The sequence below is a fragment of the Micropterus dolomieu genome, linkage group LG21 (assembly GCF_021292245.1).
Source record: "Micropterus dolomieu isolate WLL.071019.BEF.003 ecotype Adirondacks linkage group LG21, ASM2129224v1, whole genome shotgun sequence".
Taxonomy (NCBI): domain Eukaryota; kingdom Metazoa; phylum Chordata; class Actinopteri; order Centrarchiformes; family Centrarchidae; genus Micropterus; species Micropterus dolomieu.
This window is the reverse complement of record NC_060170.1, coordinates 25,167,380-25,179,698: the sequence shown is the minus strand read 5'-3', so window position 1 is coordinate 25,179,698 and position 12,319 is coordinate 25,167,380. Positions and strand designations below refer to the sequence as shown.

Sequence of the window (12,319 nt, the reverse complement as noted above, 5' to 3'; positions counted from 1 at the left end):
TGATTTCTCCCCCTTTGTATTCTTTACAATTCACTTGGAGATAACCCAGTAAATTCAAACACTGAATATGAATATATCTTAGTTGTCACATTGACAGAATTGGTTGGTCCATGGAATGTAACATAACATGCATAATGGGTGTTATGATGCATGTCATTTCAAATGACTAGTATGTTTAGCTATCAGGACACAGTACTGTGCAAAAGATTTAGGTGTGGAAAATTGCTATAAAGTAAGAATGTGCTGAATCAGGGCTCAATCTGTCTATCTCCTTAAATCAATATACATCCAAATGTTTAATGGAAGTAAAAAAAAAGTCTAATTTGCCAAAGGCTGGTCCCTGAATGTTAAACAGAACTATTGGCCCTGCAAGCACCTTTATGGATTATGAGCTTTGCTTTATCAGTAGATTGGAGCACCTGCAGCGTCAGAATTATAATGTAGCAGGGAGTGTGTGGGTAGAGAAAGGATTCATTGCTCGGTGCTCGCAGCAGATAGATCTGTCAGGTTTAGCATGCATGTAAATGCACACACCCAATCACACGCGACTGTACAAGCCCACCAAAACATGTGAGTACAAACTGATGTATTTATAGCATATATAACATATAGCATAACAACAACAAAATAATTAATTTAGTCACTTCTTACAAACATACAGTTCTGTAGTTTCTTGTATGCTGTTACAGGGAAGCACTTTAGCCAAACATTATGCTCTATTGGACTAAAAGCAACAGGAGGTGCTCTCCACTCAGCATTGCTGTGGATGTCAGATACATGGCACAAGTCCATAACATTCAGTTTATTTGACGTGTACAAAGGTGAAACCCTGACTCTGCTTTTTTCCCCCTGCTCCTGCTAAATATTTCAAATGCCGCAATCTCACGTTGTTGGACAGAGGGCAGGCCTGCCAGCACAGTGCTGGACCCTGAGCTGAGCTTTGTGCAATGGCTGACAGCCCAGAGGTGTCTGCTGCAGCCTGCCCATGCAGTCCCAAGCAGATCGATCACAGATTTAGCTACAGCAATGGCATGGCACTTTTACAAATACCTGTGAAGAGAGATGGATACTTCCCCTATGTTCACTATTTCCATGATGAATTGTTTCCTGGCAGCATTTTTCTCCACATTCTTTATTTTGGCATTTTAAAAAACATTCAGTACAGCTGAGCATCTGCGTGTGAACTAGGGAGTCTGTCTAAACTGTATTTTATATATGGATAGTAAGATAAATATTTCTAAAGATTTGTGAAATCTTCTGCAGACACGGGTTCAGTATAATGCAAGAATGAGACTGAGGTATAGAAACAGCACTCTGTACAGATTGAAAGAAACCTCAGAAGCATTTTCTGCTCTAACAAACTCAATGACTGAAATTATAAAATAATTATATGTTAGAGCAGGAAACTTCATTCACACGCTTCATTGAGTCTTTCGTTAAATATGGTAATAATAAAAAAAAAAGAGGCCCATTGAATTTAAGGATCTCTTTTTCAAGGGAGACATGGCATATGTAATATGTATTGTCACGTTCAATGGGAGCAGAGGTTTGGACCCAAAATGCAGACAAAAGCAAACACACGGTGAAACTTATAGATGAGGAGGTATAGCAATTACAGATGAAACGATTACCGGTTGCTCTTGTAAAAACCATAGACTGTATATAGAAACGCTACACATTGTTCTGTTGCTGTGTGCGTCGTGTCAGCAGAGTATTCGTCCACTGCACGTTATAACATGTTACGCAGTTTAGTCAACCAACCAGCATATCTAGAAACGTGTCAGTTTTTGGGCTCATTGCAGTTACGATCACTGTCTTCTAAAGACTTATTTGTTTTCATGTCCACGGGGTCATTGTATTACCTATATAATAGAACATATATAATCTTGATAATGCACGCTTAGATGATTTACACATGTTTACAAAAGGTATTTGGTTTTGTTTTATTTTTTATGCAAACAAAATGGCAATTGTATTTGTAGTTTTCAATATAAAACTTGTTGTAATGGTTTCAGTGTGTATCAGTACATTTTAATCTTTTTCGGCACATTAATACCGTGATAATACTGATAACCGTGATTATTTTGGTCACTATAATCGTGATATTTTCATACCGTTTCATCCCTAATAGCAAACTAAGAGCAGAACCGGTGAATAATCCAACAGAAGGTAAATCCAGAGGAAATCCACAAAAACACAGGAGGCACGAGAAACACGGGAGAACTCAGGCAAGGAAAACAATGAACTGGCAACGAGTGAAAGAAAGACAACCTCTTAAATATACAGATGAGGGAGAAACTAATTAGACACAAGTGAACTAAAACAGAGACAAGCACAGGAAGTAAAACATGATAACACACACTAGGAGCAGACTAAACGATAAAATAAAACAGGAACCATGAAGCTCACAGAAACACAAGGAATAAAGTCACAAAATAAAATATTTAAAAGCAAGAAACACAAACAGAAAAACAAAACCAGAACACAAGTGAAACCCAGAAACTACATAAAAACAACTGAAAAACCACCCAACCAACCCAAACCCTCGACACGTATAAGACTAGTACTGTTTGATTTTTTTTTTTGCACTGCATTCTAAACAATAACCGTTTAGCTTGCCAGTTTGCACAGCGACAAGATCTTGGGAAAGTCTGGATCTCGGCCCTGGGCCTTTCTTGCATAGCAACAGTTTGCTGGTCCAGACAGGTTCCCACAGTCCAAATATGTGAAGATGTGTTTGTCTGTCTGTGAAGGCCTGTAATGCAATGGCCACCTGTCCAGGGTTTTATCTCTGCATTTTACCCAATGCATGCTGGTTGCACGCCCCAGCTCCCAGGTGACGTCAACAGTGATAAGCAGGTAAAGAAGATGGATGGATACAAAGATGGATGGATGGATTAATGGTGCAGTTTTCCCACACATAAACTTTACTTGGGCGGGTCTCCCAGGTACACCCAGGTATATTTGATTATACCATTCGTTACCTTCCATATTCGTTTAGTTTTGATGGGCAACGTTATTAACAATCATCCTCCAACCTGCTGCTGCTGCAAACGGAATCGTGGGTTGAAAAATCCAAAAGACGAGTTTTGTGTCTTTTCACCGACTTTATAAAACATGCTGCTGATGAAGAAAGTGAAGAGCAGAAATATACAGGGAGAGAGAGACAAGCAGGTGTTTGCAGCAGAGGTGTAGGTGTGTGCGAGTGTAGGGAAAAGAACTGCAAGTAAAGGGTGCAAATTCAAGTAGGCTAGTGAGTAAACACCTTAATAAGGTTGAGAATGAAGTATAATTAAAATGTAAAAATAAGAAATAACCTCCTAGAATAAAAACTAGGAATAGAAATTTAACCCGCTAACCCAATTACCACCACCCCACCAACAGCCGCAGCCGCCGCCGCCCAGGCAGATAGTCATTCTGTGGGAAACGTAGTGTCATATGAACGAATAATTTTCAATCAATCAATCAATCAATTTTCAAATTGAAATTGCTATTTGAAAGAACGAGATTAGCTAATCGTGAAGACGGCGATTAAAAGGTAGGTTAAATCTACAACGCATCTGACCCATTTTAAACAGTCATGCAGTTACAAATTCATGCTGTTGTCATCTTTGTTTGACATACCTGCTCGCCAATCACAAGCGCCATGCTCCTCCTGCTACGGTCCTACTCGCCAATCAGAGCGGGCACAGGGCGTGTACATTTTACAACAACAAACAAAACTAGAGGAAAACATTTATTAATGGCGTCAGACAAACAGACTCTGGCATTGGCTCTACCATGTTTTTGTCCAACGTCAGCTCACACTGAAGTGTTTCAGCAGTGGCACGTTAGCCTGCCCTACGATGTTGATGTGTTCTTAATTTGTTCTTTGTTGTGCTTCAACTACAGATAACAGCATTCTGTGAGCCGGTGTTGTGCCGCTCTCTGTAGACTACATTTCCCACATGGAGCATTTCAGAATAAGAACGTTTTGCCTGCCTGATTTTGCTGACTTGTTCAGATTTTGTTGATTTATTCAGTTGTCCTTGATTTTTGTACTTCTACCATGTGAAGTAGGCTACGTAGTTAAATTGTTTATTTTGCTGTCTGTTTTAACTGTATTTATTGTTGATACACGATTAGGAGTCTGCACAGGGTGATTTTGAAAATCGACCAGATTCTCTATGCCTTTCTGTGTCTGACTTCCTGCCCGGTTCATCTGCTCTGTGCTGCTTGGCGTGGCTTCCGTCAAAAATAGACTGGCAGTGAACTAGCTAAACTTACTTAACTAACGTAAAAAAAAAAAACGCAAATTGAATCGTAATCGCAATATGTGGCAGAAAAACACAGATGTTTTCCCCAAATTGTTCAGCCCTAGTCTAAAGCAAAATTATTATATTTTTTGCCTGCTACATCACTTTTTCATGTTAAGAAGACCATTTTTATTGGCTGGAGGGTCACATGATTGTAGCTCACATGCAGTGTTTAATGAGGCAATTACTTCAGTCTTCCTGTGAGGGACCAAGCTGTCAGGCATGAGGAGTCAGAAAGTAAGTTTCCAAAAAATATATATTTTTATTAGCATAAACAAAATAGAAATTTCTGGGCCCATAAAAGAGGTCAGCTAAACAGGTAACATAACCTTAATATAAGCTGAACAAAACAGACCTAGACTAACTAAACAGATCTAACAAGACTGAGACATGGGGGAAACTTATATAGTGGCTGATCAGGCCATTCTGACACAAAGTGGGTAGACAAACACATAATATATAAACAAACCACAACACATGTTAAACCAACGCTACCTAATGTGAACTATGGGTAAATCAATCACATAATCATAACAACAAAGTATAACTAGCAAAGAAAAGAACACAACTCAAAAATGGAGTACTCTGACACCCCCATGATATGGGAAGCATGGCACAGTCCAATTATCCATTCCCCTACATAAACAGCTTAGAGTCAGTTGAAAGTCCTTTTGTCTGTCAGCCAGCCAGAGACCCCCAGCAGCAACTCCCCAGGAACTGGTAACTCAAAAAGAAAGGTATTAATTTCACAGAACATAACTTAAATATAATGAACCTGAAATTGGCTAAATTGACAAAGTTAACTAAATGTGTGCACCCAAATAGAAAACTAATAAAACTGTTTTTAAAACTAAAGTGTGTATCCAGTTATTTATTTTGTATAATATGTAATGTGCTCAAAACAAAAGAGAGTTACCACCGTGAGTTGTTGTTTCCATGTGTGGCTGCTAGTTTTATTTGGAGAATTCATTCAAGTTTACAATGGAGCTGAAAGTATCTAATAACTGATACAGTCTTTTAATTGCTCTTTATTGATTCAACTTTGAAATCTGTTTATTCAGCATGTCTTTCATTTTAAGCAGTAGTCAAGTAATGAACATTCAGTAGTTGGGTATGACAAGTTATATTATTCCTGTTTAAAGACAATCCCTGCTGGCACTAATCTCTTCATAGTTGCTGTCTGTGCATGTTATTTTCACACGTTTTCATATTGCACAGGATGGCATAGATGAGTGTTACAACTATATTTATTCAGAGCTACAGCACTACATTTTTTTAGTGGTTGTATTGATTTTGCTCCAAGGATTAAAAGTTGTTGCATTTCCTTATATATTGAACATTACAATACTGATGCATCATGCCACTATGCCCCTGATGGAAAACCAATTGTGTCTTGTTCTTCAGTGAGCTGAAGTGCATTGTGCCTGACTGCCAGCCTAAAGAAAGATATAGATAGATGAAGTTCAGATTAGATGGTGTACAGCACACTTTTATTGTTGACAGAATCCCAATATATTGTCTGCCATGAAATGACACTCTGTGAAGATATTAATGATTTATTTGTTGTGCGTTCTATTAATACTTGAGATAGAAACATATATAGACTAAAATAGAAATCCATGCCCCATCAATCAGAAAAATGCCTCCATTTCTCTCTCAAACTCTTCTTCAAAGTGTCATTGTGAAGTCAATGTTCAGACCTTGAGAACGTTGATGCTGTACATTATGTTGAACAAATAATGATGGCAATTAATGTAAAACCTATTACAGCTACTACTTTTAAAAAAATATAGTGATAATTTTCCAAAAACATATTTACTAGTTTTTGCCATTAGCTTGTTTCTCATTTAGATCTACAAGAAATGAACCCAACACTGACCTGGTTGACCTCTGTTGTTACAAGTCATTAAGTATATTCAGCTGTTCATTAACCTCTTTAATCTCAGGACAGACTGTACAAACACATGCTTTGCAGCCAAATACTGTTAAATTCAACAAAGGTATATTAGATCCCAAGGTTTCCAAAGATGCCAAATACATCAGGCTGAATTTTAGGGAAATGTGTAAAACATTATGGTGCAATCGTGAAAAACATGAAACCGAGGGTTTGAATATTCCACTCATTGCAAGCATCACATAGCTTTAATGAAAAGCTGGAACGAGCTGATAAAGAATACTTTTGTGATACACTCAGCCAAAATGGAATAAGATGATTTGATCCCAACTTTAAAGATACTTAAAAGAAATATGAACTGGATGTAAAAGGGTTATATAGCTGTTCTATGGGTTCAGGTGTAATGAATAGAGTAAAAGCTCTAGTATTGTAGTAATTATTATAATAATAATAATACACATTATTTATAGAGGACTTATCACTATCTCTGTTGCACTACAGAGAAAGATTAAATGAATACCACAGTGAAGGATAAAATACATTAGGGGCAAGGTATATTTTTTGAAGAGACTTAAAAGAAGACACTGACTCTGACATCCTAATTTCCTCTGGTAGGTCATTCCAGAGCCTCGGGGCCCTGACGGCAAAAGCTCGGTCCACTTTAGTTTTCAGCCTAGACTGGAACCTGAAAGAGACAGAAGACTGATTGTACCTCTTGGTTCTGGTTAAAAGCCTAACAGTTGAGTTCTCTACAGTTTTTAGTCATTTCAGAGTTTTTTGATTAAGACAGGTAAAGAGACTGCAGCAGTCATCAAGCCAGAATAATATAAAAGCTTGTATAAAACTTTTCTGCATCTCTAAAATTTAAAATGGATCTTTTTTTTGCAACATTTTTGAGGTGAAAAAAACATAATTGGACAAGCTTAGTGACTTGTTGCTTAAGTTGCTATCAAACAGGACAAGATTTCCTGCAACAGGCTTGATATGTTGTAACAGGTAACCAGAATTTGTTTTATGGTATGTTGGGGCCCACTAACAAGAATTTCTGTTTATTAGAATTAAGCTGACAGGCAGTCCTGTAGGGAAATAGAAATAGCGATTTGAAAGAACGCAATTAGCTAATCGTGAAGACGGCGATTACAATGTAGTTCAAGTTTATTTATATAGCACATATAAAAACAACACTAGTTGACCAAAGTGCTTTCCACAATAGACAACAAATATACATGACAACAGTAGAAAAAGTAAAAATATAAAATAAATGTCACTATTCAACTCTGTTTGAAGGCCAATGAATAAAGATAGGTCTTTAGCAAGGATTTGAAAGTGACAGGAGTTTGGGCATTTCTTATTTCAACAGGTAAAGTGTTCCAAAGATTTGGAGCAGCTATTGAGAAGGCTCGGTCACCTTTAGTTTTTAACCTGGATCTGGGGACATCGAGGAGCATCTGATTGGATTACCCAGTGCTTTGACCAGAGTGTGTACATGTAAAAGTTCTGATAAATAAGAAGGTGCCAACCCATTTAAAATTTTAAAAACAAGCAATAAAATCTTACAATCACTCCTAAAGTGGACAGGAAGCCAGTGGAGCAAGGCTAAAACGGGGGTAATGTGCTCACGCCTTTTTGTTCCAGTTAGAAGTCGAGCTGCTGCATTCTGGACTAACTGTAACCGATGGAGATATGACTGATCCACTCCAACATACAAAGAATTACAGTAGTCTAGTCGAGACGTTATAAATGCATGGATTACTCTTTCAAAGTCTTTGCGTGGCAGGTAGGGCTTGACTTTGGCCAACAGTCTCAGCTGCAAGAAACTGGTTTTTACAACAGAACTCATCTGTTTTTCAAATTTAAAAGCACTGTCGAAGATCACACCTAGATTCTTGGTAATTGGACGACTATATGTTCCTAAAGTACCAAGAACATCTACACAAGCACTTACATCCCCAGGTTGACTGAACACAACAACCTCAGTCTTACTTTTATTTAGACAGAGAAAGTTCTGATTCAACCACATTTTAAGATCTCTCAGGCAGTTGAGCAAGGACTGAGTTGCGGCTTTATCATTAGATTTTACACGTAAATAGATTTGTTTATCGTCTGCAAAGCAATGAAAGGAGATGGTGTGTTTTTTGAAAATGGAACCCATGGCAGCATGTACAGTGAAAAAAGCATGGGGCCCAATATGGACCCTTCGGGGACCCCACAAGAAAGGGGCAGCAGATAAAGAAAATTCACCAATGATTTAAACCATTTGAGGACTGTGCCCATAATGCCGACACACTGTTGGAGTTGGGATAAGACAGTTTCCAAAAGGAGATAATTACAAACTCTTAAAAGGGCAGTTTCAGTACTGTGACGAGGCTTAAATCCAGACTGGAATTTTTCATAAAAACTAAAATCATCTAAAGATGATTGAAGTTGATTAAAAATCACTCTCTCTAAGACTTTTGACAAAAAGGGGAGCTAAAAGATAGGTCTAAAATTGGAGAGGTTTGAAGTATCCAGATTCTTCTTTTTTAAACGCGGTTGCACAACCGCGTGTTTGAAAGCAGCTGGAACACACCCTGAGCTGAGAGATGAATTAACCAAGGCAACAATGCTTGAGCCAACAGTGTTAAAAACATCTTTCAAAAAGCGTGCAGGAATACTGTTAAGGGGACAGTTTGCAGGACGTAGTTGCTTAACTATATCAGAAAGAAGGGGGAATGTAACCGGTTCGAACTGCGGAAAGACAGCTGGGCAGGCAGGGGGAACAGAAGGGTCACTGGTAAATGTAGTGGGTGAAAAGCTAAGGCCGGCAATTTTGTCAGGAAGTTTTCACATAAAATTGTAGATGGCACAACACACTCTGATGCGCGAGGGTTAACAACAGAGTTAAAAACATTGAAAAGAACCTCAGGCCCAGTGTTTCCTCTAGGATTTTTTTCAGAAGCGGGGGCAGGACAAACCGTACTGTAATATAGTCACACTTCACAAAAAAAGTAAGCTTCAGTGTTTCCCCTAGGATGGAGTTGTAGCAGCGGAAGTGAAGCAAAATATTTGTCTGAATATAAAACCCCAACACAACATGTCTCAGCAACATTGCTCTTGAGTCCATGAGCATGCAATGCACCTTAGAATAGCTTAAAACTGCAGTGTTTTCCCAGTTTAAGATGAGCTTTAAATGAATGTTTTGGTGTTGGTCAGGGGGTTTGGGGGTCGTCCCCCAAGAAAATTTTATGTTTTCCAGTGAAAAATATGTAATTTCACATCATATTGGGCCATTATTTTCACCATATCGCTGAACAAATACTTGGAAAAGCTAGAGCAGATAATAAATAAACAACACCCAAAGATCAGTCTACAGGAGGAACTACAACCTTTAGATCTGGAGAAAGTAATTTGGTTGGTTCTGTTGCTCCACAGTGATTTTACAGTGATGGGCATCACCCCTAAGCCTTAACGGCAGGAAAACCCTGTTAATATGACCTCAGAATGATTATAGATACAACTGTTCATGTTTGCCTTTTGTGTCTTCATTTTACAGCTTCTGACATTTATCTGTAGACATTAATATAAAAAATAGACAACATGAAAAACCTCCTCCCTTCTGAGGTGCATTTTATTTGCACATTAAAATCCAAAAAGAAACGTCTCCTCATTAGCTTAAAAGGACTAGTTTGCATCACTAATTAGCTTTACTAACCTCAGCTCCTCCAGTCACCGCCGTCCTTTCTTTTCCAAAACCACTTTTTCAGACTGAAAACTGAAAAATAATTTAATCAGTCTGTACAGGACAGAGCTGCAGGCTACATCAGTTTAGTCTAAGTTTGTACCTGATGTTCTCAACATTGGACAAGTAGGCAGTAATACAATACAGCTTCCAGTTACTTTCTATAAATTGAGCTAATGTTAAGTTACATAGCAGCTATGTAGCTGCTGTAGAAGCTTTCCTGCTCAGCTGCGCAGTCTGAAGGGGATGGGAGATGTTGGCTAACTTAGCGCTAACCGGCTTTACTTTTCCAGCAGGTGGGAAACAACAGACTTTTCTTGGTCTTGAGAAGCTAACACACTGTAACAGACACCGTACATTTACTGCCAGTTACCACAGTCACAGAAAACTAGTTTTGCTGGATATCATGTACACTGTGTTAAACATGAGTAGCTAACCTTAACCTAGCTATAGTCATGTCCGAGTGCACAGATGCACAGCCAATCAAGCTTCATGCTAAGACGGCTAACAGTCAACTAACTGTTATACATGTCATTTTAAAAAAGGAGACAGTCATAGACTCCATGGTCATTAAATCATGACATATTATGTGAACCCTGGCACCTATTTCCAGGAAAAACGCCTTAAATAACATACCCAAAATAAATCAGTAATAACTCCTCAACCATTAGGTTTAGAAGCATAACTGGTCTCTACAATTATGCTTAACTGGTCTCCTTTGAAAGGTCAGAAGCCAAAGAACATAAATCCATTTATTTTACCATTACAGACTACATGAAGATGAAATACAGAAATAATAATAAGAATATTTTCATCCTCACCTGGAAAAAAAAGCTATATTTTAATGCAATAAACCATCATAAGGTAGATTACAATGCACCTGAATATCTTGTAATACACCTAGAATATAACTGTAACTGTAAATTTGATGAAAAGAAACTAATATACAACTGTTATTACACAATCTTTCAAAAACATACCAGGCGAAGTTCCGTGTTTTGGCCATATTTACTGTTTATATGTTCACTTGTATTGGGAGTTATCTTCAAAACATTATTTCTCTCCATACAACCACGTTCCAAATAACACAAAGCTTCCAAAACATTGAAGTATTGATAAAAACAGTCTTATGACCAAAAGCACTCCCATGCTTTACAGGCCACAGCTTAAGAACAGAACATCCTACAGGGCTGCAAGTGGTCTCTTTCTCTTCGTCTTGACGAGACGAATTCATACATATCTGTATGAATGTCTGTGTAGCTCCTGCGGGTTGCCAGCAGAGGCCGATAAAGACCACCTCCGCCAAAGCAAACTCTTCTTCTCTACTTCAATCTGACGACAGAAACGAAACTTAGAGCTAAGGTGACCTCACAAAGATGGCGGCCCCACAGACGCTCTCTGTTGACACAAAGGCCCGCTGTTTTTGGACGGAAAACAGCTAGACCATCAAAAATCGATTCCAAGTGTCCGTTTCCAAGTGGTTAAATGAGCACATAATGTCAACTTACCTCCATCTAGCATCTACACGTTACAACGCCGTCTCCAGTAGAGCTGAGTTCTGGGGATTGTGGGCGTGGCCATGCAGTAAATGCAAACCCATGATTGGTCTGTCAAACCCACCAATAGAATCTCTTATTTTGACCATTTTTGACTCGCAAAACTCTCTCACTCAACTTTAACCTGCAAAACCTTTTGACTTGCAACCAAATAATATGACATAATAGCAATTAAAATTTTTGTGACACAAAAAAGGCCTGTTTATTTTTAATTACAAACTTGATTTTTGATTGCAGTGCCATAAATATTCTCTCAAAAATTTTTTTTTTTGCTTGAGTTACGTTCCTACTCACCACCAGTGGGCACAAGGCGTGTACATTTTACAACAACAAACGAAACTAGAGAAAAACATTTATTAATGGTGTCAGGTGAACAGACACTGGCAGCTGCTGTGCCGCGGTTTTGTCCGGCATCAACTCACACTGAAGTGTTTCAGCAGCGGAGCGTTTAGTCTGTCCTACGTTGTTGACATGTTGTTAATTTGTACTTTCTTGTGCTTCAACTACGGATAACGTCTCTCTGTGAGCCGGTTTTGTGCCGCTCTCTGCAGGCTACATTTCCCACATGGAGCATTTCAGAATAAGAGCATTTTGCCTGCCTGATTTTGCTGACTTGTTCAGATTTTGTTGATTTGTTCGGTTGTCCTTGAGTTTTGTACTTCTACTATGGTTAAGTAGGCTACGTAGTTAAATTGTTTATCTTTTTGTCTGTTTTAACAGTGTTTATTTTTGACATACGACCGGGAGTCTGCACAGGGTGTTTTATTTTGAAAGATGACAGATTCTCTATGCCGTTCTGTGTCTGACTTCCTGCCCGGTTCATCTGCTCTGTGCCTGCTTGACGTGGCTTCCGTCA

At 38.5% G+C, this 12,319-nt stretch overlaps 1 long non-coding RNA gene across 2 annotated transcripts; it reads right to left on the bottom strand.

Moving 5' to 3' along the window:
- Nucleotides 1-4,533: 4,533 nt before the first annotated feature.
- Nucleotides 4,534-11,446, bottom strand: LOC123960424. Of its 2 annotated transcripts, XR_006822518.1 has the most exons (3): nt 11,416-11,446; nt 6,779-6,874; nt 4,534-5,731 (listed from the first exon to the last, which is right to left on the bottom strand). It is a non-coding gene; the product is annotated as an uncharacterized LOC123960424 (long non-coding RNA). The 2 variants fall into 2 exon arrangements; XR_006822517.1 differs by having other exon boundaries at nt 4,534-6,874; nt 11,416-11,428.
- Nucleotides 11,447-12,319: the final 873 nt, after the last annotated feature.